Here is a 20,401-nt window from a genome sequence, read left to right as displayed (position 1 = left end):
TGTCTGAAGTGCTCCTTCCTCATGGCCACTCTAGGCCTTCAATAAATTGCACATTTGGAGAGGTGAAAGCATGCAACCAATGCCAGTTGACTTTCAGCCAATAATTCTTGTATAAGAACTGCAACCGTCCACCCTATGGTTCCTCATCTTGCATATTCATTTTGGCATTTGTTCTCTCCAGAGGATGGCCTTCTTGGAGCCTGGGTAGCGGCACCGCACCCCCGTCCGACTGTTTCCCAGCCTCCAATCGCGTCCTCCCGATTTCAGCTTTCAAAGCCAATCGCGTCGCGGGGATTTCAGAATTTTCATCTTTCCCAACCAATGGCGCTCGGGGGATTTCAACTTTCTAGCTCCCGCCCCCCTCCCTGCTCTCAGCCAATCTTAGCCACGCAAGTCCAACTTTCTGCGGGGAACCGGATGCGGCGGCAAACTCAAACTCGAAGCGGAATTTCAGCTCTCAATCTCAAGGTAAATGGCATCAATACAACTATTGTCATCCATATATTATTATATTGATCGTTCGCGCCATTGTGGTTAGCGTCTTTGTGTCAAATCCAGTTGTCGGTATAAAAAAAAAAAAGACCGACAGTCGTCTTGGTTAACACGGTCAATGTCTTCATTCACTACAATGATTATTGTTGTCAGCGTTAGAGACGCGTAAGTTATGTTTGTATTGTATTTTGTCGTGTTACATCGTCATGCATCCTGTATCTCCGCACGTCGTTGTCGTATCACCTCGATACTAACGTTGTTGAGGCCATTTCGGCTAAGTTTTTTATATATAGAATATAACATTGCCCTATTTCATGAGCTTATTGATTATTTATTAACATCTCGTGGAGGGAGGGGTCAGTTACTAAAAAAGAATGGGGAGTTTTGCTGTGTGGTAGGCTAAATAACAATTTCACAGTAACAGTGTTTTGTTTACAGTATGACCTTATAACTTATATATACTTCTAATGAAACTTGAATTATTACACACAACATGACCCTTACTGACCCTTACTTTTACCTGTTGTACCCTTCGTTTATGTATTTTTGCCCTATATTCCATGCTTAATCGCTATGTTTTATTAGTAGTTGTGAATAAGTTAATTCCACATATCTATACTATATTAACATTGACTTTGTTCTGTCTTATCTTACCTTATGATGGTAGCATTATGTGTTAAGATGGTGGGATTTGATAGTGTACATTTTTTCTCCTCTTTGGCCACAGATGGCTTCAACACAACAAAAACACAGGACTATGGGTGATGATGAATGGATGTGACGCCTGCGGAGGTTTGCTGCCGCAGGTGTTTGGCCGTCCGATGCAAGAAACAGGCCTGCTCCCCGCCAGAAGAAGTGGCATGACCTCTATCAGAAGGTAGAGTTGTATAAAGCAATTAGCATACAGTTATAAATGATGAAGCTAAATGTTTTTAAAAAGACACTTGCTTATTTGTTGTCATGAAATATTACAGATTGAGGAATGCCCAATGCAGCTGAGGGGGCAGGCAACTCTGTTCAAGGGCCCACAGACATGTGACTGTGGTTTCAATACTAAGAAGGTATTTGTAAACTAATATCAAATTGTCATGTGCAGATTGTTGATGTTGTATTCTTTATACTAATGTTTCTGCTTCTCTTTAGCCTCCCAAGAAAGTGTAGCCACCGAAGAAAGCGGCCACAGACCATCTACTGTCAGACCCACGCAGGGATGCCACTGGAGCAGTGGCTGGAAGACATTTAGTGGAAAAGGGCAGACATTTGTATTTTATTCTTTTTTTTTGGTATTGTATTTATTCACTATTGTGTTCTTTGCACTACTGGAGTCATTTGATTAATAATTTTTGGCATAATTTTTCTTATTTATTTTGTTGTGTTCAATTAATTGTCGTTCTATAATGTTGTGTGCGTGTGTGTGGAGATGGGGTGCGTGAAAGAGAGGGTTTGGGGGGTGGGACGTCTTTGTTTTCACTGTGTTTTCTATTTATAATAAATATGTGGTTTGTTTCTACAACAATTCTTTCATTTGACTTATTTAAATCTCAGTGTAAAACCAGGAGTCAAACAAGGTTTTGCTTTTTGCCCCACCATGCAGATGATAACACAATACAGTACCATAATATTGTGACTATAAAATTACTTAGATGGAAAAGAGACAATAAAAGCTAATATTTTCAATTCATTAGTTCGGAATAATGTCTTATAACTTATACAGTTCTTTGAATTAATGTCAATAAAACTATAAAACAATAAAACTAAAAACTGAGGTGAAATGAAAATCACACTATCACTTTCCTGCACATCATGAATGCATAATAAAATACAGAATGACAAATAGTATTGATTTCACTAAATCTGAATACTAATAAGTGTTTTCTTATGTCATATAACTCATATAACTCATTTAACTTATTTCACTTTTTTAATCTAAACAATCCAAAGCACTTTGGGTGAAATTTGTGTTGATCCAGGCAGGGATTGAACCTGCGACCTTTGGATCCATAATTCCTATTTACAGAAACCACAAATATTCAACATTTGGGTGATTTCTGGAATTATTATAAAAAATGATGAGCTGGAGGGGCTTTTCACATGCAGAAGAGCCATTAAGAGTCCTCATTTTCTCTCCTTTTCTCTCTTTTTCTCTCTTTTTCCTCTCTTTTCCCTCTTTTTCTTCCTTCCCCCTTCTTCCCCTTCTTTCCTCTTTCTTCCCCCCGCCATACAGACTATTGTTCCCCAGCTTTAGCGGAGTCGGTAGAGCATCAGACTTTTAATCTGAGGGTCCAGGGTTCAAGTCCCTGTTCAGGCGAAACCTTTATAATTTCATGTGTCTGAAGTGCTCCTTCCTCATGTCCACTTGAGGCCTTCAATAAATTGCACATTTGGAGAGGTGAAAGCATGCAACCAATGCCAGTTGACTTTCAGCCAATAATTCTTGTATGAGAACTGCAACCGTCCACCCTATGGTTCCTTATCTTGCGTATTCATTTTGGCATTTGTTCTCTCCAGAGGATTGGGATATTGATGCCTGGGTAGCTCAGTCGGTAGAGCATCAGACTTTTAATCTGAGGGTCCAGGATTCAAGTCCCTGTTCAGGCGAAACCTTTATAATTTCATGTGTCTGAAGTGCTCCTTCCTCATGGCCACTTGAGACATTCAATAAATTGCACATTTGGAGAGGTGAAAGCATGCAACCAATGCCAGTTGACTTTCAGCCAATAATTCTTGTATAAGAACTGCAACCGTCCACCCTATGGTTCCTTATCTCGCCTATTCATTTTGGCATTTGTTCTCTCCAGAGGATTGGCATATTGAAGCTTGGGTAGCTCAGTCGGTAAAGCATCAGACTTTTAATCTGAGGGTCCAGGGTTCAAGTCCCTGTTCATGCAAGAAGCTTATCCTGAAACTGCAGTGCTCCTTCCTGGTGGTCTGCAGGGTCAATCATTGTGGCTACTTGTCAACTTTATCAATTGAAAATTTGTGGAGGCAGCGGCTTGCAACCACAACCAGTTAAATAGAAGCTGATGGATCTTGGACTTTAACTACCAAGGTTGGTAAATATCCATCTTCTTCTTTTTTCCTTCTGTAGACTGTGAGCTTTTAGGGTTGGGCATTTCTTCACTCCAGAGGATGGCCTTCTTGGAGCCTGGGTAGCTCAGTCGGTAGAGCATCAGACTTTTAGTCTGAGGGTCCAGGGTTCAAGTCCCTGTTCAGACAAAACCTTTATAATTTCATGTGTCTGAAGTGCTCCTTCCTCATGGCCACATGAGGCCCTCAATAAATTGCACATTTGGAGAGGTGAAAGCATGCAACCAATGCCAGTTGACTTTCAGCCAATAATTCTTGCACGGGAACTAACGACCCTATTGTTCCTTATCTTGCGTATTCATTTTGGCATTTGTTCTCTCCAGAGGATGGCCTTCTTGGAGCCTGGGTAGCTCAGTCGGTAGAGCATCAGACTTTTAATCTGAGGGTCCAGGGTTCAAGTCCCTGTTCAGGCAAAACCTTTATGATTTCATGTGTCTGAAGTGCTCCTTCCTCATGGCCACTTGAGGCCTTCAATAAATCGCACATTTGGAGAGGTGAAAGCATGCAACCAATGCCAGTTGACTTTCAGCCAATAATTCTTGTCCGGGAACTAACGACCCTATTGGCATTTGTTCTCTCCAGAGGATTGGGATATTGATGCCTGGGTAGCTCAGTCGGTAGAGCATCAGACTTTTAATCTGAGGGTCCAGGGTTCAAGTCCCTGTTCAGGCGAAACCTTTATAATTTCATGTGTCTGAAGTGCTCCTTCCTCTTGGCCACTTGAGGCCTTCAATAAATTGCACATTTGGAGAGGTGAAAGCATGCAACCAATGCCAGTTGACTTTCAGCCAATAATTCTTGTACGGGAACTAACGACCCTATTGTTCCTTATCTTGCGTATTCATTTTGGCATTTGTTCTCTCCAGAGGATGGCCTTCTTGGAGCCTGGGTAGCTCAGTCGGTAGAGCATCAGACTTTTAATCTGAGGGTCCAGGGTTCAAGTCCCTGTTCAGGCGAAACCTTTATAATTTCATGTGTCTGAAGTGCTCCTTCCTCATGGCCACTCTAGGCCTTCAATAAATTGCACATTTGGAGAGGTGAAAGCATGCAACCAATGCCAGTTGACTTTCAGCCAATAATTCTTGTATGAGAACTGCAACCGTCCACCCTATGGTTCCTTATCTTGCGTATTCATTTTGGCATTTGTTCTCTCCAGAGGATTGGGATATTGATGCCTGGGTAGCGGCACCGCACCCCCGTCCGACTGTTTCCCAGCCTCCAATCGCGTCCTCCCGATTTCAGCTTTCAAAGCCAATCGCGTCGCGGGGATTTCAGAATTTTCATCTTTCCCAACCAATGGCGCTCGGGGGATTTCAGCTTTCTAGCTCCCGCCCCCCTCCCTGCTCTCAGCCAATCTTAGCCACGCAAGTCCAACTTTCTGCGGGGAACCGGATGCGGCGGCAAACTCAAACTCGAAGCGGAATTTCAGCTCTCAATCTCAAGGTAAATGGCATCAATACAACTATTGTCATCCATATATTATTATATTGATCGTTCGCGCCATTGTGGTTAGCGTCTTTGTGTCAAATCCAGTTGTCGGTATAAAAAAAAAAAAGACCGACAGTCGTCTTGGTTAACACGGTCAATGTCTTCATTCACTACAATGATTATTGTTGTCAGCGTTAGAGACGCGTAAGTTATGTTTGTATTGTATTTTGTCGTGTTACATCGTCATGCATCCTGTATCTCCGCACGTCGTTGTCGTATCACCTCGATACTAACGTTGTTGAGGCCATTTCGGCTAAGTTTTTTATATATAGAATATAACATTGCCCTATTTCATGAGCTTATTGATTATTTATTAACATCTCGTGGAGGGAGGGGTCAGTTACTAAAAAAGAATGGGGAGTTTTGCTGTGTGGTAGGCTAAATAACAATTTCACAGTAACAGTGTTTTGTTTACAGTATGACCTTATAACTTATATATACTTCTAATGAAACTTGAATTATTACACACAACATGACCCTTACTGACCCTTACTTTTACCTGTTGTACCCTTCGTTTATGTATTTTTGCCCTATATTCCATGCTTAATCGCTATGTTTTATTAGTAGTTGTGAATAAGTTAATTCCACATATCTATACTATATTAACATTGACTTTGTTCTGTCTTATCTTACCTTATGATGGTAGCATTATGTGTTAAGATGGTGGGATTTGATAGTGTACATTTTTTCTCCTCTTTGGCCACAGATGGCTTCAACACAACAAAAACACAGGACTATGGGTGATGATGAATGGATGTGACGCCTGCGGAGGTTTGCTGCCGCAGGTGTTTGGCCGTCCGATGCAAGAAACAGGCCTGCTCCCCGCCAGAAGAAGTGGCATGACCTCTATCAGAAGGTAGAGTTGTATAAAGCAATTAGCATACAGTTATAAATGATGAAGCTAAATGTTTTTAAAAAGACACTTGCTTATTTGTTGTCATGAAATATTACAGATTGAGGAATGCCCAATGCAGCTGAGGGGGCAGGCAACTCTGTTCAAGGGCCCACAGACATGTGACTGTGGTTTCAATACTAAGAAGGTATTTGTAAACTAATATCAAATTGTCATGTGCAGATTGTTGATGTTGTATTCTTTATACTAATGTTTCTGCTTCTCTTTAGCCTCCCAAGAAAGTGTAGCCACCGAAGAAAGCGGCCACAGACCATCTACTGTCAGACCCACGCAGGGATGCCACTGGAGCAGTGGCTGGAAGACATTTAGTGGAAAAGGGCAGACATTTGTATTTTATTCTTTTTTTTTGGTATTGTATTTATTCACTATTGTGTTCTTTGCACTACTGGAGTCATTTGATTATATAATTTTTCTTATTTATTTTGTTGTGTTCAATTAATTGTCGTTCTATAATGTTGTGTGCGTGTGTGTGTGGAGATGGGGTGCGTGAAAGAGAGGGTTTGGGGGGTGGGACGTCTTTGTTTTCACTGTGTTTTCTATTTATAATAAATATGTGGTTTGTTTCTACAACAATTCTTTCATTTGACTTATTTAAATCTCAGTGTAAAACCAGGAGTCAAACAAGGTTTTGCTTTTTGCCCCACCATGCAGATGATAACACAATACAGTACCATAATATTGTGACTATAAAATTACTTAGATGGAAAAGAGACAATAAAAGCTAATATTTTCAATTCATTAGTTCGGAATAATGTCTTATAACTTATACAGTTCTTTGAATTAATGTCAATAAAACTATAAAACAATAAAACTAAAAACTGAGGTGAAATGAAAATCACACTATCACTTTCCTGCACATCATGAATGCATAATAAAATACAGAATGACAAATAGTATTGATTTCACTAAATCTGAATACTAATAAGTGTTTTCTTATGTCATATAACTCATATAACTCATTTAACTTATTTCACTTTTTTAATCTAAACAATCCAAAGCACTTTGGGTGAAATTTGTGTTGATCCAGGCAGGGATTGAACCTGCGACCTTTGGATCCATAATTCCTATTTACAGAAACCACAAATATTCAACATTTGGGTGATTTCTGGAATTATTATAAAAAATTATGAGCTGGAGGGGCTTTTCACATGCAGAAGAGCCATTAAGAGTCCTCATTTTCTCTCCTTTTCTCTCTTTTTCTCTCTTTTTCCTCTCTTTTCCCTCTTTTTCTTCCTTCCCCCTTCTTCCCCTTCTTTCCTCTTTCTTCCCCCCGCCATACAGACTATTGTTCCCCAGCTTTAGCGGAGTCAGTAGAGCATCAGACTCTTAATCTGAGGGTCCAGGGTTCAAGTCCCTGTTCAGGCAAAACCTTTATAATTTCATGTGTCTGAAGTGCTCCTTCCTCATGTCCACTTGAGGCCTTCAATAAATTGCACATTTGGAGAGGTGAAAGCATGCAACCAATGCCAGTTGACTTTCAGCCAATAATTCTTGTATGAGAACTGCAACCGTCCACCCTATGGTTCCTTATCTTGCGTATTCATTTTGGCATTTGTTCTCTCCAGAGGATTGGGATATTGATGCCTGGGTAGCTCAGTCGGTAGAGCATCAGACTTTTAATCTGAGGGTCCAGGATTCAAGTCCCTGTTCAGGCGAAACCTTTATAATTTCATGTGTCTGAAGTGCTCCTTCCTCATGGCCACTTGAGACCTTCAATAAATTGCACATTTGGAGAGGTGAAAGCATGCAAGCAATGCCAGTTGACTTTCAGCCAATAATTCTTGTACGGGAACTAACAACCCTATTGTTCCTTATCTCGTGTATTCATTTTGGCATTTGTTCTCTCCAGAGGATTGGCATATTGAAGCTTGGGTAGGTCAGTCGGTAGAGCATCAGAGTTTTAATCTGAGTGTCCAGGGTTCAAGTCCCTGTTCATGCAAGAAGTTTATCCTGAAACTGCAGTGCTCCTTCCTGGTGGTCTGCAGGGTCAATCATTGTGGCTACTTGTCAACTTTATGAATTGAAAATTTGTGGAGGCAGCGGCTTGCAACCACAACCAGTTAAATAGAAGCTGATGGATCTTGCACTTTAACTGCCAAGGTTGGTAAATATCCATCTTCTTCTTTTTTCCTTCTGTAGACTGTGAGCTTTTAGGGTTGGGCATTTGTTCTCTCCAGAGGATGGCCTTCTTGGAGCCTGGGTAGCTCAGTCGGTAGAGCATCAGACTTTTAATCTGAGGGTCCAGGGTTCAAGTCCCTGTTCAGGCAAAACCTTTATAATTTCATGTGTCTGAAGTGCTCCTTCCTCATGGCCACATGAGGCCCTCAATAAATTGCACATTTGGAGAGGTGAAAGCATGCAACCAATGCCAGTTGACTTTCAGCCAATAAATCTTGCACGGGAACTAACGACCCTATTGTTCCTTATCTTGCGTATTCATTTTGGCATTTGTTCTCTCCAGAGGATGGCCTTCTTGGAGCCTGGGTAGCTCAGTCGGTAGAGCATCAGACTTTTAATCTGAGGGTCCAGGGTTCAAGTCCCTGTTCAGGCAAAACCTTTATGATTTCATGTGTCTGAAGTGCTCCTTCCTCATGGCCACTTGAGGCCTTCAATAAATTGCACATTTGGAGAGGTGAAAGCATGCAACCAATGCCAGTTGACTTTCAGCCAATAATTCTTGTCCGGGAACTAACGACCCTATTGGCATTTGTTCTCTCCAGAGGACTGGGATATTGATGCCTGGGTAGCTCAGTCGGTAGAGCATCAGACTTTTAATCTGAGGGTCCAGGGTTCAAGTCCCTGTTCAGGCGAAACCTTTATAATTTCATGTGTCTGAAGTGCTCCTTCCTCTTGGCCACTTGAGGCCTTCAATAAATTGCACATTTGGATAGGTGAAAGCATGCAACCAATGCCAGTTGACTTTCAGCCAATAATTCTTGTACGGGAACTAACGACCCTATTGTTCCTTATCTTGCGTATTCATTTTGGCATTTGTTCTCTCCAGAGGATGGCCTTCTTGGAGCCTGGGTAGCTCAGTCGGTAGAGCATCAGACTTTTAATCTGAGGGTCCAGGGTTCAAGTCCCTGTTCAGGCGAAACCTTTATAATTTCATGCGTCTGAAGTGCTCCTTCCTCATGGCCACTCTAGGTCTTCAATAAATTGCACATTGGAGAGGTGAAAGCATGCAACCAATGCCAGTTGACTTTCAGCCAATAATTCTTGTATAAGAACTGCAACCGTCCACCCTATGGTTCCTCATCTTGCATATTCATTTTGGCATTTGTTCTCTCCAGAGGATGGCCTTCTTAGAGCCTGGATAGCTCAGTCGGTAGAGCATCAGACTTTTAATCTGAGGGTCCAGGGTTCAAGTCCCTGTTCAGGCGAAACCTTTATAATTTCATGTGTCTGAAGTGCTCCTTCCTCATGGCCACTTGAGGCCTTCAATAAATTGCACATTTGGAGAGGTGAAAGCATGCAAGCAATGCCAGTTGACTTTCAGCCAATAATTCTTGTACGGGAACTAACAACCCTATTGTTCCTTATCTCGTGTATTCATTTTGGCATTTGTTCTCTCCAGAGGACTGGCATATTGAAGCTTGGGTAGGTCAGTCGGTAGAGCATCAGAGTTTTAATCTGAGTGTCCAGGGTTCAAGTCCCTGTTCATGCAAGAAGCTTATCCTGAAACTGCAGTGCTCCTTCCTGGTGGTCTGCAGGGTCAATCATTGTGGCTACTTGTCAACTTTATGAATTGAAAATTTGTGGAGGCAGCGGCTTGCAACCACAACCAGTTAAATAGAAGCTGATGGATCTTGGACTTTAACTGCCAAGGTTGGTAAATATCCATCTTCTTCTTTTTTCCTTCTGTAGACTGTGAGCTTTTAGGGTTGGGCATTTCTTCTCTCCAGAGGATGGCCTTCTTGGAGCCTGGGTAGCTCAGTCAGTAGAGCATCAGACTTTTAATCTGAGGGTCCAGGGTTCAAGTCCCTGTTCAGGCGAAACCCTTATAATTTCATGTGTCTGAAGTGCTCCTTCCTCATGGCCACGTGAGGCCTTCAATAAATTGCACATTTGGAGAGGTGAAAGCATGCAACCAATGCCAGTTGACTTTCAGCCAATAATTCTTGTATGAGAACTGCAACCCTATTGTTCCTTATCTTGCGTATTCATTTTGGCATTTGTTCTCTCCAGAGGATGGCCTTCTTGGAGCCTGGGTAGCTCAGTCGGTAGAGCATCAGACTTTTAATCTGAGGGTCCAGGGTTCAAGTCCCTGTTCAGGCAAAACCTTTATGATTTCATGTGTCTGAAGTGCTCCTTCCTCATGGCCACTTGAGGCCTTCAATAAATCGCACATTTGGAGAGGTGAAAGCATGCAACCAATGCCAGTTGACTTTCAGCCAATAATTCTTGTCCGGGAACTAACGACCCTATTGGCATTTGTTCTCTCCAGAGGATTGGGATATTGATGCCTGGGTAGCTCAGTCGGTAGAGCATCAGACTTTTAATCTGAGGGTCCAGGGTTCAAGTCCCTGTTCAGGCGAAACCTTTATAATTTCATGTGTCTGAAGTGCTCCTTCCTCTTGGCCACTTGAGGCCTTCAATAAATTGCACATTTGGAGAGGTGAAAGCATGCAACCAATGCCAGTTGACTTTCAGCCAATAATTCTTGTACGGGAACTAACGACCCTATTGTTCCTTATCTTGCGTATTCATTTTGGCATTTGTTCTCTCCAGAGGATGGCCTTCTTGGAGCCTGGGTAGCTCAGTCGGTAGAGCATCAGACTTTTAATCTGAGGGTCCAGGGTTCAAGTCCCTGCTCAGGCAAAACCTTTATAATTTCATGTGTCTGAAGTGCTCCTTCCTCATGGCCACTCTAGGCCTTCAATAAATTGCACATTTGGAGAGGTGAAAGCATGCAACCAATGCCAGTTGACTTTCAGCCAATAATTCTTGTATGAGAACTGCAACCGTCCACCCTATGGTTCCTTATCTTGCGTATTCATTTTGGCATTTGTTCTCTCCAGAGGATTGGGATATTGATGCCTGGGTAGCTCAGTCAGTAGAGCATCAGACTCTTAATCTGAGGGTCCAGGGTTCAAGTCCCTGTTCAGGCAAAACCTTTATAATTTCATGTGTCTGAAGTGCTCCTTCCTCATGTCCACTTGAGGCCTTCAATAAATTGCACATTTGGAGAGGTGAAAGCATGCAACCAATGCCAGTTGACTTTCAGCCAATAATTCTTGTATGAGAACTGCAACCGTCCACCCTATGGTTCCTTATCTTGCGTATTCATTTTGGCATTTGTTCTCTCCAGAGGATTGGGATATTGATGCCTGGGTAGCTCAGTCGGTAGAGCATCAGACTTTTAATCTGAGGGTCCAGGATTCAAGTCCCTGTTCAGGCGAAACCTTTATAATTTCATGTGTCTGAAGTGCTCCTTCCTCATGGCCACTTGAGGCCTTCAATAAATTGCACATTTGGAGAGGTGAAAGCATGCAACCAATGCCAGTTGACTTTCAGCCAATAATTCTTGTATGAGAACTGCAACCGTCCACCCTATTGTTCCTTATCTCGTGTATTCATTTTGGCATTTGTTCTCTCCAGAGGATTGGCATATTGAAGCCTGGGTAGCTCAGTCGGTAGAGCATCAGACTTTTAATCTGAGGGTCCAGGATTCAAGTCCCTGTTCAGGCGAAACCTTTATAATTTCATGTGTCTGAAGTGCTCCTTCCTCATGGCCACTTGAGACCTTCAATAAATTGCACATTTGGAGAGGTGAAAGCATGCAAGCAATGCCAGTTGACTTTCAGCCAATAATTCTTGTACGGGAACTAACAACCCTATTGTTCCTTATCTCGTGTATTCATTTTGGCATTTGTTCTCTCCAGAGGATTGGCATATTGAAGCTTGGGTAGGTCAGTCGGTAGAGCATCAGAGTTTTAATCTGAGTGTCCAGGGTTCAAGTCCCTGTTCATGCAAGAAGTTTATCCTGAAACTGCAGTGCTCCTTCCTGGTGGTCTGCAGGGTCAATCATTGTGGCTACTTGTCAACTTTATGAATTGAAAATTTGTGGAGGCAGCGGCTTGCAACCACAACCAGTTAAATAGAAGCTGATGGATCTTGCACTTTAACTGCCAAGGTTGGTAAATATCCATCTTCTTCTTTTTTCCTTCTGTAGACTGTGAGCTTTTAGGGTTGGGCATTTGTTCTCTCCAGAGGATGGCCTTCTTGGAGCCTGGGTAGCTCAGTCGGTAGAGCATCAGACTTTTAATCTGAGGGTCCAGGGTTCAAGTCCCTGTTCAGGCAAAACCTTTATAATTTCATGTGTCTGAAGTGCTCCTTCCTCATGGCCACTTGAGGCCTTCAATAAATTGCACATTTGGAGAGGTGAAAGCATGCAACCAATGCCAGTTGACTTTCAGCCAATAATTCTTGCACGGGAACTAACGACCCTATTGTTCCTTATCTTGCGTATTCATTTTGGCATTTGTTCTCTCCAGAGGATGGCCTTCTTGGAGCCTGGGTAGCTCAGTCGGTAGAGCATCAGACTTTTAATCTGAGGGTCCAGGGTTCAAGTCCCTGTTCAGGCGAAACCTTTATGATTTCATGTGTCTGAAGTGCTCCTTCCTCATGGCCACTTGAGGCCTTCAATAAATTGCACATTTGGAGAGGTGAAAGCATGCAACCAATGCCAGTTGACTTTCAGCCAATAATTCTTGTATGAGAACTGCAACCGTCCACCCTATGGTTCCTTATCTCGCCTATTCATTTTGGCATTTGTTCTCTCCAGAGGATTGGCATATTGAAGCCTGGATAGCTCAGTCGGTAGAGCATCAGACCCTTAATCTGAGGGTCCAGGGTTCAAGTCCCTGTTCAGGCAAAACCCTTATAATTTCATGTGTCTGAAGTGCTCCCTCCTCATGGCCACCTGAGGCCCTCAATAAATTGCACATTTGGAGAGGTGAAAGCATGCAACCAATGCCAGTTGACTTTCAACCAATAATTCTTGTATGAGAACTGCAACTGTCCACCCTATTGTTCCTTATCTCGTGTATTCATTTTGGCATTTGTTCTCTCCAGAGGATTGGCATATTGAAGCTTGGGTAGCTCAGTCGGTAGAGCATCAGACTTTTAATCTGAGGGTCCAGGGTTCAAGTCCCTGTTCATGCAAGAAGTTTATCCTGAAACTGCAGTGCTCCTTCCTGGTGGTCTGCAGGGTCAATCATTGTGGCTACTTGTCAACTTTATGAATTGAAAATTTGTGGAGGCAGCGGCTTGCAACCACAACCAGTTAAATAGAAGCTGATGGATCTTGCACTTTAACTGCCAAGGTTGGTAAATATCCATCTTCTTCTTTTTTCCTTCTGTAGACTGTGAGCTTTTAGGGTTGGGCATTTGTTCTCTCCAGAGGATGGCCTTCTTGGAGCCTGGGTAGCTCATTCGGTAGAGCATCAGACTTTTAATCTGAGGGTCCAGGGTTCAAGTCCCTGTTCAGGCAAAACCTTTATAATTTCATGTGTCTGAAGTGCTCCTTCCTCATGGCCACATGAGGTCCTCAATAAATTGCACATTTGGAGAGGTGAAAGCATGCAACCAATGCCAGTTGACTTTCAGCCAATAATTCTTGCACGGGAACTAACGACCCTATTGTTCCTTATCTTGCGTATTCATTTTGGCATTTGTTCTCTCCAGAGGATGGCCTTCTTGGAGCCTGGGTAGCTCAGTCGGTAGAGCATCAGACTTTTAATCTGAGGGTCCAGGGTTCAAGTCCCTGTTCAGGCGAAACCTTTATGATTTCATGTGTCTGAAGTGCTCCTTCCTCATGGCCACTTGAGGCCTTCAATAAATTGCACATTTGGAGAGGTGAAAGCATGCAACCAATGCCAGTTGACTTTCAGCCAATAATTCTTGTCCGGGAACTAACGACCCTATTGGCATTTGTTCTCTCCAGAGGATTGGGATATTGATGCCTGGGTAGCTCAGTCGGTAGAGCATCAGACTTTTAATCTGAGGGTCCAGGGTTCAAGTCCCTGTTCAGGTGAAACCTTTATGATTTCATGTGTCTGAAGTGCTCCTTCCTCATGGCCACTTGAGGCCTTCAATAAATTGCACATTTGGAGAGGTGAAAGCATGCAACCAATGCCAGTTGACTTTCAGCCAATAATTCTTGTCCGGGAACTAACGACCCTATTGGCATTTGTTCTCTCCAGAGGATTGGCATATTGAAGCCTGGGTAGCTCAGTCGGTAGAGCATCAGACTTTTAATCTGAGGGTCCAGGGTTCAAGTCCCTGCTCAGGCAAAACCTTTATAATTTCATGTGTCTGAAGTGCTCCTTCCTCATGGCCACGTGAGGCCTTCAATAAATTGCACATTTGGAGAGGTGAAAGCATGCAACCAATGCCAGTTGACTTTCAGCCAATAATTCTTGTCCGGGAACTAACCACCCTATTGGCATTTGTTCTCTCCAGAGGATTGGCATATTGATGCCTGGGTAGCTCAGTCGGTAGAGCATCAGACTTTTAATCTGAGGGTCCAGGGTTCAAGTCCCTGTTCAGGCGAAACCTTTATAATTTCATGTGTCTGAAGTGCTCCTTCCTCTTGGCCACTTGAGGCCTTCAATAAATTGCACATTTGGATAGGTGAAAGCATGCAACCAATGCCAGTTGACTTTCAGCCAATAATTCTTGTACGGGAACTAACGACCCTATTGTTCCTTATCTTGCGTATTCATTTTGGCATTTGTTCTCTCCAGAGGATGGCCTTCTTGGAGCCTGGGTAGCTCAGTCGGTAGAGCATCAGACTTTTAATCTGAGGGTCCAGGGTTCAAGTCCCTGTTCAGGCGAAACCTTTATAATTTCATGTGTCTGAAGTGCTCCTTCCTCATGGCCACTTGAGGCCTTCAATAAATTGCACATTTGTAGAGGTGAAAGCATGCAACCAATGCCAGTTGACTTTCAGCCAATAATTCTTGTATAAGAACTGCAACCGTCCACCCTATGGTTCCTCATCTTGCATATTCATTTTGGCATTTGTTCTCTCCAGAGGATTGGCATATTGAAGCCTGGGTAGCTCAGTCGGTAGAGCATCAGACTTTTAATCTGAGGGTCCAGGGTTCAAGTCCCTGCTCAGGCAAAACCTTTATAATTTCATGTGTCTGAAGTGCTCCTTCCTCATGGCCACGTGAGGCCTTCAATAAATTGCACATTTGGAGAGGTGAAAGCATGCAACCAATGCCAGTTGACTTTCAGCCAATAATTCTTGTACGGGAACTAACCACCCTATTGTTCCTTATCTCGCGTATTCATTTTGGCATTTGTTCTCTCCAGAGGATTGGCATATTGAAGCCTGCATAGCTCAGTCGGTAGAGCATCAGACTTTTAATCTGAGGGTCCAGGGTTCAAGTCCCTTTTCAGGCAAAACCTTTATAACTTCATGTGTCTGAAGTGCTCCTTCCTCATGGCCACTTGAGGCCTTCAATAAATTGCACATTTGGAGAGGTGAAAGCATGCAAGCAATGCCAGTTGACTTTCAGCCAATAATTCTTGTACGGGAACTAACAACCCTATTGTTCCTTATCTCGTGTATTCATTTTGGCATTTGTTCTCTCCAGAGGATTGGCATATTGAAGCTTGGGTAGGTCAGTCGGTAGAGCATCAGAGTTTTAATCTGAGTGTCCAGGGTTCAAGTCCCTGTTCATGCAAGAAGTTTATCCTGAAACTGCAGTGCTCCTTCCTGGTGGTCTGCAGGGTCAATCATTGTGGCTACTTGTCAACTTTATGAATTGAAAATTTGTGGAGGCAGCGGCTTGCAACCACAACCAGTTAAATAGAAGCTGATGGATCTTGCACTTTAACTGCCAAGGTTGGTAAATATCCATCTTCTTCTTTTTTCCTTCTGTAGACTGTGAGCTTTTAGGGTTGGGCATTTGTTCTCTCCAGAGGATGGCCTTCTTGGAGCCTGGGTAGCTCAGTCGGTAGAGCATCAGACTTTTAATCTGAGGGTCCAGGGTTCAAGTCCCTGTTCAGGCAAAACCTTTATAATTTCATGTGTCTGAAGTGCTCCTTCCTCATGGCCACTTGAGGCCTTCAATAAATTGCACATTTGGAGAGGTGAAAGCATGCAACCAATGCCAGTTGACTTTCAGCCAATAATTCTTGCACGGGAACTAACGACCCTATTGTTCCTTATCTTGCGTATTCATTTTGGCATTTGTTCTCTCCAGAGGATGGCCTTCTTGGAGCCTGGGTAGCTCAGTCGGTAGAGCATCAGACTTTTAATCTGAGGGTCCAGGGTTCAAGTCCCTGTTCAGGCGAAACCTTTATGATTTCATGTGTCTGAAGTGCTCCTTCCTCATGGCCACTTGAGGCCTTCAATAAATTGCACATTTGGAGAGGTGAAAGCATGCAACCAATGCCAGTTGACTTTCAGCCAATAATTCTTGTATGAGAACTGCAACCGTCCACCCTATGGTTCCTTATCTCGCCTATTCATTTTGGCATTTGTTCTCTCCAGAGGATTGGCATATTGAAGCCTGGATAGCTCAGTCGGTAGAGCATCAGACCCTTAATCTGAGGGTCCAGGGTTCAAGTCCCTGTTCAGGCAAAACCCTTATAATTTCATGTGTCTGAAGTGCTCCCTCCTCATGGCCACCTGAGGCCCTCAATAAATTGCACATTTGGAGAGGTGAAAGCATGCAACCAATGCCAGTTGACTTTCAACCAATAATTCTTGTATGAGAACTGCAACTGTCCACCCTATTGTTCCTTATCTCGTGTATTCATTTTGGCATTTGTTCTCTCCAGAGGATTGGCATATTGAAGCTTGGGTAGCTCAGTCGGTAGAGCATCAGACTTTTAATCTGAGGGTCCAGGGTTCAAGTCCCTGTTCATGCAAGAAGTTTATCCTGAAACTGCAGTGCTCCTTCCTGGTGGTCTGCAGGGTCAATCATTGTGGCTACTTGTCAACTTTATGAATTGAAAATTTGTGGAGGCAGCGGCTTGCAACCACAACCAGTTAAATAGAAGCTGATGGATCTTGCACTTTAACTGCCAAGGTTGGTAAATATCCATCTTCTTCTTTTTTCCTTCTGTAGACTGTGAGCTTTTAGGGTTGGGCATTTGTTCTCTCCAGAGGATGGCCTTCTTGGAGCCTGGGTAGCTCATTCGGTAGAGCATCAGACTTTTAATCTGAGGGTCCAGGGTTCAAGTCCCTGTTCAGGCAAAACCTTTATAATTTCATGTGTCTGAAGTGCTCCTTCCTCATGGCCACATGAGGTCCTCAATAAATTGCACATTTGGAGAGGTGAAAGCATGCAACCAATGCCAGTTGACTTTCAGCCAATAATTCTTGCACGGGAACTAACGACCCTATTGTTCCTTATCTTGCGTATTCATTTTGGCATTTGTTCTCTCCAGAGGATGGCCTTCTTGGAGCCTGGGTAGCTCAGTCGGTAGAGCATCAGACTTTTAATCTGAGGGTCCAGGGTTCAAGTCCCTGTTCAGGCGAAACCTTTATGATTTCATGTGTCTGAAGTGCTCCTTCCTCATGGCCACTTGAGGCCTTCAATAAATTGCACATTTGGAGAGGTGAAAGCATGCAACCAATGCCAGTTGACTTTCAGCCAATAATTCTTGTCCGGGAACTAACGACCCTATTGGCATTTGTTCTCTCCAGAGGATTGGGATATTGATGCCTGGGTAGCTCAGTCGGTAGAGCATCAGACTTTTAATCTGAGGGTCCAGGGTTCAAGTCCCTGTTCAGGTGAAACCTTTATGATTTCATGTGTCTGAAGTGCTCCTTCCTCATGGCCACTTGAGGCCTTCAATAAATTGCACATTTGGAGAGGTGAAAGCATGCAACCAATGCCAGTTGACTTTCAGCCAATAATTCTTGTCCGGGAACTAACGACCCTATTGGCATTTGTTCTCTCCAGAGGATTGGCATATTGAAGCCTGGGTAGCTCAGTCGGTAGAGCATCAGACTTTTAATCTGAGGGTCCAGGGTTCAAGTCCCTGCTCAGGCAAAACCTTTATAATTTCATGTGTCTGAAGTGCTCCTTCCTCATGGCCACGTGAGGCCTTCAATAAATTGCACATTTGGAGAGGTGAAAGCATGCAACCAATGCCAGTTGACTTTCAGCCAATAATTCTTGTCCGGGAACTAACCACCCTATTGGCATTTGTTCTCTCCAGAGGATTGGCATATTGATGCCTGGGTAGCTCAGTCGGTAGAGCATCAGACTTTTAATCTGAGGGTCCAGGGTTCAAGTCCCTGTTCAGGCGAAACCTTTATAATTTCATGTGTCTGAAGTGCTCCTTCCTCTTGGCCACTTGAGGCCTTCAATAAATTGCACATTTGGATAGGTGAAAGCATGCAACCAATGCCAGTTGACTTTCAGCCAATAATTCTTGTACGGGAACTAACGACCCTATTGTTCCTTATCTTGCGTATTCATTTTGGCATTTGTTCTCTCCAGAGGATGGCCTTCTTGGAGCCTGGGTAGCTCAGTCGGTAGAGCATCAGACTTTTAATCTGAGGGTCCAGGGTTCAAGTCCCTGTTCAGGCGAAACCTTTATAATTTCATGTGTCTGAAGTGCTCCTTCCTCATGGCCACTTGAGGCCTTCAATAAATTGCACATTTGTAGAGGTGAAAGCATGCAACCAATGCCAGTTGACTTTCAGCCAATAATTCTTGTATAAGAACTGCAACCGTCCACCCTATGGTTCCTCATCTTGCATATTCATTTTGGCATTTGTTCTCTCCAGAGGATTGGCATATTGAAGCCTGGGTAGCTCAGTCGGTAGAGCATCAGACTCTTAATCTGAGGGTCCAGGGTTCAAGTCCCTGCTCAGGCAAAACCTTTATAATTTCATGTGTCTGAAGTGCTCCTTCCTCATGGCCACGTGAGGCCTTCAATAAATTGCACATTTGGAGAGGTGAAAGCATGCAACCAATGCCAGTTGACTTTCAGCCAATAATTCTTGTACGGGAACTAACCACCCTATTGTTCCTTATCTCGCGTATTCATTTTGGCATTTGTTCTCTCCAGAGGATTGGCATATTGAAGCCTGCATAGCTCAGTCGGTAGAGCATCAGACTTTTAATCTGAGGGTCCAGGGTTCAAGTCCCTTTTCAGGCAAAACCTTTATAACTTCATGTGTCTGAAGTGCTCCTTCCTCATGGCCACTTGAGGCCTTCAATAAATTGCACATTTGGAGAGGTGAAAGCATGCAACCAATGCCAGTTGACTTTCAGCCAATAATTCTTGTATGAGAACTGCAACCGTCCACCCTATGGTTCCTCATCTTACATATTCATTTTGGCATTTGTTCTCTCCAGAGGATTGGCATATTGAAGCCTGGGTAGCTCAGTCGGTAGAGCTTCAGACTTTTAATCTGAGGGTCCAGGGTTCAAGTCCCTGTTCAGGCAAGAAGCTTATCATTAAACTGCAGTGCTCCTTCATGGTGGTCTGCAGGGTCAATCATTGTGGCTACTTGTCAACTTTATGAATTGAAAATTTGTGGAGGCAGCGGCTTGCAACCACAACCAGTTAAATAGAAGCTGATGGATCTTGGACTTTAACTGCCAAGGTTGGTAAATATCCATCTTCTTCTTTTTTCCTTCTGTAGACTGTGAGCTTTTAGGGTTGGGCATTTCTTCTCTCCAGAGGATGGCCTTCTTGGAGCCTGGGTAGCTCAGTCGGTAGAGCATCAGACTTTTAATCTGAGGGTCCAGGGTTCAAGTCCCTGTTCAGGCGAAACCTTTATAATTTCATGTGTCTGAAGTGCTCCTTCCTCATGGCCACTTGAGGCCTTCAATAAATTGCACATTTGGAGAGGTGAAAGCATGCAACCAATGCCAGTTGACTTTCAGCCAATAATTCTTGTACGGGAACTAACGACCCTATTGTTCCTTATCTCGCGTATTCATTTTGGCATTTGTTCTCTCCAGAGGATTGTGATATTGAAGCCTGGATAGCTCAGTCGGTAGAGCATCAGACTTTTAATCTGAGGGTCCAGGGTTCAAGTCCCTGTTCAGGCAAAACCTTTATAATTTCATGTGTCTGAAGTGCTCCTTCCTCATGGCCACTTGAGGCCCTCAATAAATTGCACATTTGGAGAGGTGAAAGCATGCAACCAATGCCAGTTGACTTTCAGCCAATAATTCTTGTATGAGAACTGCAACCGTCCACCCTATTGTTCCTTATCTCTTGTATTCATTTTGGCATTTGTTCTCTCCAGAGGATTGGCATATTGAAGCTTGGGTAGCTCAGTCGGTAAAGCATCAGAGTTTTAATCTGAGGGTCCAGGGTTCAAGTCCCTGTTCATGCAAGAAGCTTATCCTGAAACTGCAGTGCTCCTTCCTGGTGGTCTGCAGGGTCAATCATTGTGGCTACTTGTCAACTTTATGAATTGAAAATTTG

At 43.4% G+C, this 20,401-nt stretch overlaps 1 protein-coding gene, 2 long non-coding RNA genes and 48 other non-coding genes across 56 annotated transcripts in view; all 51 read left to right on the top strand.

The window, feature by feature from the left end:
- Positions 1-20,401, top strand: part of itpr3 (inositol 1,4,5-trisphosphate receptor, type 3) — a 105,432-nt gene that overhangs the window by 32,667 nt on the left and 52,364 nt on the right. The gene's annotated exons all lie outside the window — the stretch shown is intronic.
- On the top strand, positions 378-2,051 carry LOC138590271 (uncharacterized). 2 transcript variants are annotated; one of them, XR_011307939.1, is made up of 4 exons: positions 378-468; positions 1,220-1,369; positions 1,467-1,553; positions 1,636-2,051. It is a non-coding gene; the product is annotated as an uncharacterized lncRNA (long non-coding RNA). The 2 variants fall into 2 exon arrangements; XR_011307938.1 differs by lacking the exon at positions 378-468 and having other exon boundaries at positions 896-1,369.
- trnak-uuu (transfer RNA lysine (anticodon UUU)) lies at positions 3,018-3,090 on the top strand. Its single transcript has one exon. It is a non-coding gene; the product is annotated as a tRNA-Lys (tRNA).
- trnak-uuu (transfer RNA lysine (anticodon UUU)) lies at positions 3,308-3,380 on the top strand. Its single transcript has one exon. It is a non-coding gene; the product is annotated as a tRNA-Lys (tRNA).
- On the top strand, positions 3,636-3,708 carry trnak-uuu (transfer RNA lysine (anticodon UUU)). The gene has a single exon. It is a non-coding gene; the product is annotated as a tRNA-Lys (tRNA).
- trnak-uuu (transfer RNA lysine (anticodon UUU)) lies at positions 3,920-3,992 on the top strand. The gene has a single exon. It is a non-coding gene; the product is annotated as a tRNA-Lys (tRNA).
- Positions 4,179-4,251, top strand: trnak-uuu (transfer RNA lysine (anticodon UUU)). Its single transcript has one exon. It is a non-coding gene; the product is annotated as a tRNA-Lys (tRNA).
- On the top strand, positions 4,463-4,535 carry trnak-uuu (transfer RNA lysine (anticodon UUU)). The gene has a single exon. It is a non-coding gene; the product is annotated as a tRNA-Lys (tRNA).
- On the top strand, positions 4,934-6,340 carry LOC138590358 (uncharacterized). 2 transcript variants are annotated; one of them, XR_011307954.1, is made up of 4 exons: positions 4,934-5,022; positions 5,774-5,923; positions 6,021-6,107; positions 6,190-6,340. It is a non-coding gene; the product is annotated as an uncharacterized lncRNA (long non-coding RNA). The 2 variants fall into 2 exon arrangements; XR_011307953.1 differs by lacking the exon at positions 4,934-5,022 and having other exon boundaries at positions 5,450-5,923.
- On the top strand, positions 7,563-7,635 carry trnak-uuu (transfer RNA lysine (anticodon UUU)). Its single transcript has one exon. It is a non-coding gene; the product is annotated as a tRNA-Lys (tRNA).
- trnak-uuu (transfer RNA lysine (anticodon UUU)) lies at positions 8,175-8,247 on the top strand. Its single transcript has one exon. It is a non-coding gene; the product is annotated as a tRNA-Lys (tRNA).
- On the top strand, positions 8,459-8,531 carry trnak-uuu (transfer RNA lysine (anticodon UUU)). Its single transcript has one exon. It is a non-coding gene; the product is annotated as a tRNA-Lys (tRNA).
- Positions 8,718-8,790, top strand: trnak-uuu (transfer RNA lysine (anticodon UUU)). The gene has a single exon. It is a non-coding gene; the product is annotated as a tRNA-Lys (tRNA).
- On the top strand, positions 9,002-9,074 carry trnak-uuu (transfer RNA lysine (anticodon UUU)). The gene has a single exon. It is a non-coding gene; the product is annotated as a tRNA-Lys (tRNA).
- trnak-uuu (transfer RNA lysine (anticodon UUU)) lies at positions 9,291-9,363 on the top strand. Its single transcript has one exon. It is a non-coding gene; the product is annotated as a tRNA-Lys (tRNA).
- Positions 9,903-9,975, top strand: trnak-uuu (transfer RNA lysine (anticodon UUU)). The gene has a single exon. It is a non-coding gene; the product is annotated as a tRNA-Lys (tRNA).
- Positions 10,186-10,258, top strand: trnak-uuu (transfer RNA lysine (anticodon UUU)). Its single transcript has one exon. It is a non-coding gene; the product is annotated as a tRNA-Lys (tRNA).
- trnak-uuu (transfer RNA lysine (anticodon UUU)) lies at positions 10,445-10,517 on the top strand. The gene has a single exon. It is a non-coding gene; the product is annotated as a tRNA-Lys (tRNA).
- trnak-uuu (transfer RNA lysine (anticodon UUU)) lies at positions 10,729-10,801 on the top strand. The gene has a single exon. It is a non-coding gene; the product is annotated as a tRNA-Lys (tRNA).
- trnak-cuu (transfer RNA lysine (anticodon CUU)) lies at positions 11,019-11,091 on the top strand. The gene has a single exon. It is a non-coding gene; the product is annotated as a tRNA-Lys (tRNA).
- trnak-uuu (transfer RNA lysine (anticodon UUU)) lies at positions 11,309-11,381 on the top strand. Its single transcript has one exon. It is a non-coding gene; the product is annotated as a tRNA-Lys (tRNA).
- Positions 11,599-11,671, top strand: trnak-uuu (transfer RNA lysine (anticodon UUU)). The gene has a single exon. It is a non-coding gene; the product is annotated as a tRNA-Lys (tRNA).
- On the top strand, positions 12,211-12,283 carry trnak-uuu (transfer RNA lysine (anticodon UUU)). Its single transcript has one exon. It is a non-coding gene; the product is annotated as a tRNA-Lys (tRNA).
- On the top strand, positions 12,495-12,567 carry trnak-uuu (transfer RNA lysine (anticodon UUU)). Its single transcript has one exon. It is a non-coding gene; the product is annotated as a tRNA-Lys (tRNA).
- On the top strand, positions 12,785-12,857 carry trnak-cuu (transfer RNA lysine (anticodon CUU)). The gene has a single exon. It is a non-coding gene; the product is annotated as a tRNA-Lys (tRNA).
- On the top strand, positions 13,075-13,147 carry trnak-uuu (transfer RNA lysine (anticodon UUU)). Its single transcript has one exon. It is a non-coding gene; the product is annotated as a tRNA-Lys (tRNA).
- trnak-uuu (transfer RNA lysine (anticodon UUU)) lies at positions 13,403-13,475 on the top strand. Its single transcript has one exon. It is a non-coding gene; the product is annotated as a tRNA-Lys (tRNA).
- trnak-uuu (transfer RNA lysine (anticodon UUU)) lies at positions 13,687-13,759 on the top strand. Its single transcript has one exon. It is a non-coding gene; the product is annotated as a tRNA-Lys (tRNA).
- Positions 13,946-14,018, top strand: trnak-uuu (transfer RNA lysine (anticodon UUU)). Its single transcript has one exon. It is a non-coding gene; the product is annotated as a tRNA-Lys (tRNA).
- On the top strand, positions 14,205-14,277 carry trnak-uuu (transfer RNA lysine (anticodon UUU)). The gene has a single exon. It is a non-coding gene; the product is annotated as a tRNA-Lys (tRNA).
- On the top strand, positions 14,464-14,536 carry trnak-uuu (transfer RNA lysine (anticodon UUU)). Its single transcript has one exon. It is a non-coding gene; the product is annotated as a tRNA-Lys (tRNA).
- Positions 14,748-14,820, top strand: trnak-uuu (transfer RNA lysine (anticodon UUU)). The gene has a single exon. It is a non-coding gene; the product is annotated as a tRNA-Lys (tRNA).
- trnak-uuu (transfer RNA lysine (anticodon UUU)) lies at positions 15,038-15,110 on the top strand. The gene has a single exon. It is a non-coding gene; the product is annotated as a tRNA-Lys (tRNA).
- Positions 15,322-15,394, top strand: trnak-uuu (transfer RNA lysine (anticodon UUU)). Its single transcript has one exon. It is a non-coding gene; the product is annotated as a tRNA-Lys (tRNA).
- trnak-uuu (transfer RNA lysine (anticodon UUU)) lies at positions 15,606-15,678 on the top strand. Its single transcript has one exon. It is a non-coding gene; the product is annotated as a tRNA-Lys (tRNA).
- Positions 15,934-16,006, top strand: trnak-uuu (transfer RNA lysine (anticodon UUU)). The gene has a single exon. It is a non-coding gene; the product is annotated as a tRNA-Lys (tRNA).
- Positions 16,218-16,290, top strand: trnak-uuu (transfer RNA lysine (anticodon UUU)). The gene has a single exon. It is a non-coding gene; the product is annotated as a tRNA-Lys (tRNA).
- trnak-cuu (transfer RNA lysine (anticodon CUU)) lies at positions 16,508-16,580 on the top strand. The gene has a single exon. It is a non-coding gene; the product is annotated as a tRNA-Lys (tRNA).
- Positions 16,798-16,870, top strand: trnak-uuu (transfer RNA lysine (anticodon UUU)). Its single transcript has one exon. It is a non-coding gene; the product is annotated as a tRNA-Lys (tRNA).
- Positions 17,126-17,198, top strand: trnak-uuu (transfer RNA lysine (anticodon UUU)). The gene has a single exon. It is a non-coding gene; the product is annotated as a tRNA-Lys (tRNA).
- trnak-uuu (transfer RNA lysine (anticodon UUU)) lies at positions 17,410-17,482 on the top strand. Its single transcript has one exon. It is a non-coding gene; the product is annotated as a tRNA-Lys (tRNA).
- On the top strand, positions 17,669-17,741 carry trnak-uuu (transfer RNA lysine (anticodon UUU)). Its single transcript has one exon. It is a non-coding gene; the product is annotated as a tRNA-Lys (tRNA).
- Positions 17,928-18,000, top strand: trnak-uuu (transfer RNA lysine (anticodon UUU)). The gene has a single exon. It is a non-coding gene; the product is annotated as a tRNA-Lys (tRNA).
- trnak-uuu (transfer RNA lysine (anticodon UUU)) lies at positions 18,187-18,259 on the top strand. Its single transcript has one exon. It is a non-coding gene; the product is annotated as a tRNA-Lys (tRNA).
- trnak-uuu (transfer RNA lysine (anticodon UUU)) lies at positions 18,471-18,543 on the top strand. The gene has a single exon. It is a non-coding gene; the product is annotated as a tRNA-Lys (tRNA).
- trnak-cuu (transfer RNA lysine (anticodon CUU)) lies at positions 18,761-18,833 on the top strand. The gene has a single exon. It is a non-coding gene; the product is annotated as a tRNA-Lys (tRNA).
- Positions 19,045-19,117, top strand: trnak-uuu (transfer RNA lysine (anticodon UUU)). The gene has a single exon. It is a non-coding gene; the product is annotated as a tRNA-Lys (tRNA).
- trnak-uuu (transfer RNA lysine (anticodon UUU)) lies at positions 19,335-19,407 on the top strand. The gene has a single exon. It is a non-coding gene; the product is annotated as a tRNA-Lys (tRNA).
- Positions 19,663-19,735, top strand: trnak-uuu (transfer RNA lysine (anticodon UUU)). Its single transcript has one exon. It is a non-coding gene; the product is annotated as a tRNA-Lys (tRNA).
- On the top strand, positions 19,947-20,019 carry trnak-uuu (transfer RNA lysine (anticodon UUU)). The gene has a single exon. It is a non-coding gene; the product is annotated as a tRNA-Lys (tRNA).
- On the top strand, positions 20,237-20,309 carry trnak-uuu (transfer RNA lysine (anticodon UUU)). The gene has a single exon. It is a non-coding gene; the product is annotated as a tRNA-Lys (tRNA).

The sequence above is a fragment of the Semicossyphus pulcher genome, unplaced genomic scaffold, assembly GCF_022749685.1.
Source record: "Semicossyphus pulcher isolate SPU_LCO1_2020_fin unplaced genomic scaffold, fSemPul1.0.p SCAF_13, whole genome shotgun sequence".
Taxonomy (NCBI): Eukaryota; Metazoa; Chordata; class Actinopteri; order Labriformes; family Labridae; genus Semicossyphus; species Semicossyphus pulcher.
The sequence above is the reverse complement of the archived record's forward strand: the minus strand, read 5'-3'. Positions and strand labels throughout refer to the sequence as shown.